The sequence below is a fragment of the Anomaloglossus baeobatrachus genome, chromosome 4 (genome assembly GCF_048569485.1).
Source record: "Anomaloglossus baeobatrachus isolate aAnoBae1 chromosome 4, aAnoBae1.hap1, whole genome shotgun sequence".
In the NCBI taxonomy this organism is placed as follows: Eukaryota; Metazoa; Chordata; class Amphibia; order Anura; family Aromobatidae; genus Anomaloglossus; species Anomaloglossus baeobatrachus.
This window is the reverse complement of record NC_134356.1, coordinates 167729279-167737340: the sequence shown is the minus strand read 5'-3', so window position 1 is coordinate 167737340 and position 8062 is coordinate 167729279.

The window sequence follows — 8062 nt, the reverse complement described above, 5'->3', positions numbered from 1 at the left end:
AATGTACTGCAATGCATTAGAGCTGTCAGGTGGACACTAGTAGAGAAAACCTTTTAAACCATGACCCTGGAATGGTCTAACAGGCCACCATAGCTAGTAGACAAGGAGGTCATTATTTGACATCCAGTTGCCCTTACTATGGTCGGCAGCGTGCAATTACGTTGTGGAGGTGCCACTCTATCGTTCTATATGCTGCAATCACAATTGATCACAGCATTTAGTGAGTTAAACATCCAGGGGTGGTGCAGGCACCGGCCTTGTCTGTGATAACCGGAGACCTGCTACCAATTAAGCTGAGCTTCCGGCAGAGAACGCAACTGCCCGTGCCCACGATCAGGGTTCGGACATGCTTCTGGCTTGCAAAGCCACACCACCGGTCAGTTTATGCTGCAGGCCATACACACACACAGTGGCCATGGGTTTTCTATAAATCCCATCCACTGTGCTTGTACTGTACAATGCAGCGTTTTAGACGTAGTGAAAACACGCTGCATCCAAAACGCTGCAATCACTGATCATGGGCATGTACCCATATATGTAGTAGAGCCTCCTGATGAACCGAATTGGAGAAACACGTTGAGGATTTTTTCTACCTGAAGGAAGCATCTCTGCACCTGGTCCGAATATATGATATCCTAGGATGGATCCTCTTCTCATATCCAGAGACCATCATCAGGTCTCAGGCTTCTATTGGATACCAACATCTAATGAGCTAAGAAGCTAAGTAAACATACAGCTTCTAATAGATTCTTGGGACATAATTCACTATTTTGGACCATATATTGCTTACCCATTCCTGAACTTCCTATAAGGTGTGTGTCAGGGAGGGTTAGCCACAGTTGAATAGGGGTGCCAAATACATTTAGAGTTTCCCCGCTGATAGGCAGGGTGAGTTTTTTAGGGATATGTAGGGGTGCAATATTTCCAGTTTCTTATATCTTGTCTACATGTTTTATATTGTGCCGACCGTATTATATTTCTGTTGTATTGGTTATTCTTTTCAGTTGATATTGTCGTGGATTTTAAACAATACTAATAAATAATCATGTTAATGGGAATTATATGTTTATAATAATGAAGCTTTTTCCCATACCTTATTAATTGAAGTGATATAGTCTTCATGATGCCTTGCACACAAAGAACTCTGTCAGACCCAGCAAAACAACCTTGCAATTGTTGATATTTTTCAACAATTTTGGGTCTCAAGTCTTCAGACAGTTCTTTCTCTTTCTGTTTTCCATGCTTAGTATAGCAAACACAGCCACACAATGCAGATTGTGTCAACTTCTCCCCTTTTTATCTGGTTTCAGGTGTGATTTTGAAATTGCCCCATACCTGTTACTTGCCACAGGCAAGTGTGAATGAGAATCACATGCTGGGAACAAAGTTGTTTACCTACAATTTTGGAAAGGTGCCACCACTTTTATCTGGCCTATATTTGGGGTTGTGTGAAATTATGTCCAATGTGCCTTTTTTCTTCAGATTTTTTTTTTTAATGTTTTAATAAGCACAAATGCAATAAACATGTGTATAGCGAATTTTCTGGAGCAATTTAAAAGGGTACTTACACTTTCAGCCATGACTGTAGATCTATCAGAAAAAAAAGGAGTAATTTGACCCTTATTCGACAACTGTTTTGAAGCTTTTGTGCCCATAGATTGCTCCTGCACAGTCCTCTCCACTGTAGTTAGTAAGGATTAGACCACTTTTCCAAGGCAATGTACATTCACGCCAAAATTCTGGCATGAAAGTTCTGTAAAGTATCAAAACTAAGCGCATCTTAGAGTTGCTCTTATCATTTTCATGCCATGTTTTCCCAGCTCCACAAACTGAACAGAGCTGGATGGGGATGCAACGGGATGACACAGCTCATCTAATTCATGACAATGTGCAGCGTTCTGTGCACAAGAAATTTCATTCCAGTATCTGAGTAGAGATTTCTGGCGCAGCACACAGAGGCGCATGCCATTTGCCAGACACTTCAGATTCATGAAGAAGGGTCTGACTCCAGCACGCCCCCTCATCAAGACCGGTGTGAGCAACGCTGGTCTTGATTATATGGACACAATATTTTGCATCAGTAATTCACAGTAGGCACCAGGACCAGCAAGGCAAGGTGAAAGTGTGTGTTATATTTTTTCTGTGTTTCCTCCATACCAGCTTTTACCTTCCAACTACAGATGTAAAATGATGAGCGAAATACTCAGTGTGTGAATGAGGTTTTATGTTAATACCAAGTAAGCTGCTTGCAATACCATTGTAATATCAATTCTTATTTTGAGCACGAGTGTACAGTTTGTAATACCATTGTAATATTAATTCTTATTTTGAGCACGAGTGTACAGTTGTGCTGTAATTCTTGTCTCCTCTTCTCCATCTTCATCATCAGAGCAGGGACAACTCCTGGAGCAATCACTGAGTAGGTGAGGGTCCTGTGTAGGTGAGGGTCCTGTGTAGGTGAGGGTCCTGTGTGACCGGCAGGTGTGCAACCAAATGACATTGTGATATCTGATGGACCCCGACTCCCAAACACAATGAATCACACAGAGGAATGCAAAATAAATACACAAAGCATTGCAATTAGGTGTCAAACGTTCTCAATTTTATTTAAATTTACATGACACCAAAAATGGCACAGCCCCGACTCACGGAGAGTCACCCCCCAGCACTCAGGAGAGGAAAAACCCCCTGTGGAGGAAACCTCTAGAGAACCATGGCTGGAGGATTGCCCTTCCCTTGGGCTTAGAGAGTTAGTGCCGATATATAACAGATGTAACAGCAGTTTTACAATTTGTACATTTTACTAAATTTACAGAGAACGACATATTAAATCTAGACTATAAATGTGATAAACTGGATGTGGAGAGATCTGGCTGCGATATCTATCACCACAGTGATTGATGGAATTAATTTGTTTGATCCCATTACCCAGATTGATGAAGCATTTCTCCCTTACAGCCCCAGGTCCGCCTCTCAAGAAGATGGACACTTGGTTAAAAAAATTGTTAGTTACAGATAACTGCTAATCAATTAAATCCCCCCTCCCCCCACGGCACCCATTAAAGTCATAGGTCCGTCCATAAACTCCCAAAGGAGAGCTGCTCTTTGTAGAGGGTAACAGAAGGGGATCCTGTCCCAGGGACCCCCCTCTGTTACCTTCATATACCCTGGGGGTGTCTAAATCAGACAACCCCTTTACCTGCTAGAACCTCCAAATTACACCAAGGTCGGCACATTACGTGGGGTGGTCAAGCTCAACGTCCTCAGGCGCATCAGTAATGGCACTGATCATGGCAGCGCAGCCTTCTTTTATGGAATCTTCTTTATGACATATATTTATGACCTCATAACAGTGGTCATGGTTACTACAGGGGCCTATTACTGATGCAGGCCCCAAGTATTAACCCTTTCACAGCTGGAAACTATAGAGGCAATTAAACTGCATTTATTACTAAGAAACAGATTTATCGTTATGGCTTCCCTTAGACACCCCAAGAAGTGGAGCTTATAAGGATTACACATGCAAGTTCTTTAAGAGTAATGTGCACTCTTTGAAGTCTAAAGATATGTATAATTAGTACCACTTTACAAAAAAAAATGGAAGAAATCTCCTAATATACAGTACATCTATTAAAGCTGTATTTCTATATTACACTGGCTATGCTACGTCTCCTCTCAGTGGAGTTGTTCCTTTTTATCTCCATCAGTGTCAGAATGCTGTGGCGCATCTTGTGATGATGTGACGCCCTGGGCAAGCCAGGGGTCACAGGTCAGCACACCACCACACCCTACATCCCAGTTAGGAACACCAAGGCTACTCAAATCCTTGTTGCCTTCCTCCAGGGGCTGATGTTCACACCAGGGGGTGGGCCAGGCGGTTGTCTCCGCCCACCGAGGAGTACACAGCCCTGGAGGCGGGAAGAACAAGGCAGTTGAAGCCAGACTAGAGGCTGAGGAGGAGTGAGCTCAGGGAAGTGAAAGTAGAAGGAAGTGGTAGAGGAGCTAAGTGGAAGTGAAGTGGTAGTGGAGCAAAGAAGAAAAAGAGCAAAAGTGAGCGCAGAAAGACCTGAAGTTAGTCCAGCTAAGTGCAGGACAGGTCAGCAAGGTCAGCAACAGCGGTGATTGTCTGGAGGGGGACTGCTCGGAGGTTGCTGGAAGGACCGCGGATGGGTAGTGGCCCGGCGGTCTGGAGCAGTATACAAAGGACAGTCAGCACCAAGGCAGGGGCCTCTCGGACCCCGGCAAGGCTAGGAGTCGCCGTAATTTGCCGAATCCGTCAGTGAAGGGGACGTCGATCCCCCAACAACCAAGTCCCGATTGAAGACAACCGTCCAACCATTAGTGAGGAACACCGCCACCGCCAGGGCACCAGCTCCTCAGGGCCAGCGTCTGCGGGCAAAGTAGGGCTCCTCCGGCCCATATCCAAGCCGGGGAGCGGGTTACCGGTGGGAACCCATCGCTACCAACTTAGAAACATCAGGTGCAGGTCAAAGGGACATCACCGTTACCTACTCGGAGAGCAAGTGCAGCCGTCCGTGGGAACCGTCTTCCCAGCCGTGTGGTTTACCGTAAAACTGTGTCAACGTCTCAGGCTGAGTGAGTACCACAGTGCTGCAAGGCACAGCGCTGCCCCCGCGTCCCTGCGCCCACCAGGCCCTGCACCTCCCTCACCATCACTGGGCCCCGGGATCACCAACCCCTACCCACGGAGGGGAGAACTAACATCCAGGCTGCTCCCTGTCATCGCTTCCGGGATCCCCGTCCAGAGCAGCGGTGGTGTCACCAATATCACCACAACTGTGGGTGGCGCCACGGACAATATCCAATCCCCACAATCAATCCCCACTCCGCATCACCACTCCCGGGATCCCCATATTGAGCAGCGGTGGTGCTACAAATCACCACAACCGTGGGTGGCGTCACGGACAATCTCCCCAACAAATTCCCCTTTTCACTCACGGGCGAGGAGTGCCGCTCGAGAAACCCCCGGGATCCGGCCCACCGCTCGAGCCACCACTGAGCAGCAGCAGCCGGACCCGAGCAGAGGGGTGAGCGCGGTGCCGGCACCCTCCTCCCCGCCCGCGACAACTTGGCGTCACGAACAGGATCTTACCGCTCTGCCGTTGGGTAGAGGTGCGCCTTGTGACCGCCGGAGGTGTCCGGCTGAAAATTTCCAGAAGTCGCCATCTTTGGCGCGAAAAGTTCCCGCTCGAGCGTCTTCTTGAGTAGCAGAGGCGCGAAAGCCAAAACTCCGCCCCAATAGAGGAGTGGCCGGAAAGAAGCTAAGGGGGACGCGATGGCGGCTGGCTGCATGTGAAAGCAGCTATAAAAGCAGGGACGCCAGGACCCTGCAGTCACTCCGTTCCTGGAAGAACGGCCCCCGCGCCGGGAACCGCAGCGTGGGTGGAAATCCGGACTGCACAGCTCCACCTAAGGCTGCAGGTCAAGATGCAGCTCCTCTTGGAGGAGTGGGAGACCGACATGGCGGACGTTATAGCCACCGTGCGGAGACGCGAGGAGGAGGCGGAGGAAGGGAGGGTGAGTGACCCATGCCCCTATGTCCCCGAGGGACCGGTCGCTGCGGCTGAGGGACCCGGTCTAAGCCCTCTCCCCCCGTTGCCTCTCTCGCCACCCGTCTCGAAGGCCGTGACCTCGCCACTAGGCCCGCTGCCACCGCAACCGGTAGCGATACCCAGCATGTCCGCCCCGGCGGGCCGACCTGTAGCCGGAGCCTGTAGCAAGCCAGAGGTGTTGCCGTGGAAGGCCCCGAAGTCTGCACCGGAGGCAGCCCCTGAAAAGCTCCCCGAGCCGGAGCCGATGACCCGTTCCGAGCCGAAGGCCAAGCCGCGGAAAGCCCCTGTGCCCATCCCCCACACCTCGGCTGAGGTAGCGCCGGGTTGTTACTGCAAGGCAGCGCCCAAGGCCAAGACACCGCGGGACACGCCACCCAGATTCCTGACAGTGGGCAACGTCCAGGATGTCCCGCGGGGCCCGACCCGTGCGCCGGAGCTCGCAGCAGCGCCGTATTGGGACAGGGAGCCGGTACCGCTGGGCCTGGAGATCGGAGAGAGGGAGAGGAAGAAGGCCGAGCTGGTGGCCCGAGCTATCCGGGAAAAGGAGAATCTCCGCCAGGCCACGTTCCGTGTCCGGGGTCCGTTGTACGAGGGGCAGGTGAGGCGGTTTGATGTCCGCTGGGGCTACGGGTTTATCTATGAACCGGGCCTGGAGGCCGAAGTGTTTGTAGCCCGGCGGGATGTGAATGCCCACCTGCCTGAGGAGCATCCCGGCCGCAACCTAATGCCGGGAGACATTGTTCAGTACACCCGGCACTGTGGAGAGAGGGGGTGGTTTGCCCTGGATGTGAAACTGCGGGGCAGCCAGGAGAGCAGAGTGAGTCCTGCACCCCCTCCCGCAGATGAAGCCGAAGAACAGGAGCAGGGCAGCGGAGCACCGTTGTCCAGTCCCCGTTGGGACCACCTGTGAGTTCATGTTTAAAAATGTTGAAAAGTGTTTGAAAGTTTAAAAGGTTGAAAATGAAAAATGATTACCGAGTACTTCACCAGATTATCTTAGTGATTGAACCGGCCGGAGCCGGCACCGTTGTCCCCATGGGGACCGTTTAAAAAGTTTGCATGGGAACTATCCATGGACAAGCCCGTGAACTTGCAGGGCAACCACAAACGTTAAGTGGCTTGTAAATATGTTGTTTTACCGTACCGTTTCCGCAGTTGCCGCCTCCGGAGAGGCAGGTTGGAGGGAGGGCCCTCAGCAGAGTAGGCTGGGGCCCAGCCACCAAAGGAACCGGTGGCTACCCTCTGGAGGGGAAGGACAGATCCCGCTCGGGTAACTTGTGCTGGACTGTGGGTCAAGGGGTGCTGCCTGGGCTTTAGGGGCAGCATCAGGGCCAGGTTGCTTGGGTGGGAGAGAGCGGAAACCGTACCAGTAAAACCGTTTAGTAATGTTTAAGAAATGTGCCTCCCGTTGTGGGATGATGTTATGCTTTACATGTTACCGTTTACCTTTTACAGAAAAATAAAACCGGTGTTGGACGGGCAGCCCGCGGACGGTCTGCATTTTGCTAAGGGGGAATGTGACGCCCTGGGCAAGCCAGGGGTCACAGGTCAGCACACCACCACACCCTACATCCCAGTTAGGAACACCAAGGCTACTCAAATCCTTGTTGCCTTCCTCCAGGGGCTGATGTTTACACCAGGGGGTGGGCCAGGCGGTTGTCTCCACCCACCGAGGAGTACACAGCCCTGGAGGCGGGAAGAACCAGGCAGTTGAAGCCAGACTAGAGAAATAAACTGTGGGAAGAAAGGCGCAAATAGGGTCTTATCCGGTATACAAATGGAAAGTAAATGTGCAATGGGAGCACTCACCTGATGGGGTTGTGCCAGTCACAACCCCTTTAGCGGCATGAAACAAACGTGGAAGGCAGCAGTCCCGCGGGAACAGAATTAATTCAAATGGTGGGAGAGAAGCAGGTTAAATACCGCGCCAAACCACAGGAATCAGGATGAAAAACAGTAAATCTCTTTTCTTTATTTTCACAGGTCTACGCGTTTCAGGGACATATCCGTCCCCTTCCTCAGGACAAATGTAGAGAACACTATCAGTTTAGTGTTCTCTACATTTGTCCTGAGGAAGGGGACGGATATGTCCCTGAAACGCGTAGACCTGTGAAAATAAAGAAAAGAGATTTACTGTTTTTCATCCTGATTCCTGTGGTTTGGCGCGGTATTTAACCTGCTTCTCTCCCACCGTTTGAATTGAAGCCAGACTAGAGGCTGAGGAGGAGTGAGCTCAGGGAAGTGAAAGTAGAAGGAAGTGGTAGAGGAGCTAAGTGGAAGTGAAGTGGTAGTGGAGCAAAGAAGAAAAAGAGCAAAAGTGAGCGCAGAAAGACCTGAAGTTAGTCCAGCTAAGTGCAGGACAGGTCAGCAAGGTCAGCAACAGCGGTGATTGTCTGGAGGGGGACTGCTCGGAGGTTGCTGGAAGGACCGCGGATGGGTAGTGGCCCGGCGGTCTGGAGCAGTATACAAAGGACAGTCAGCACCAAGGC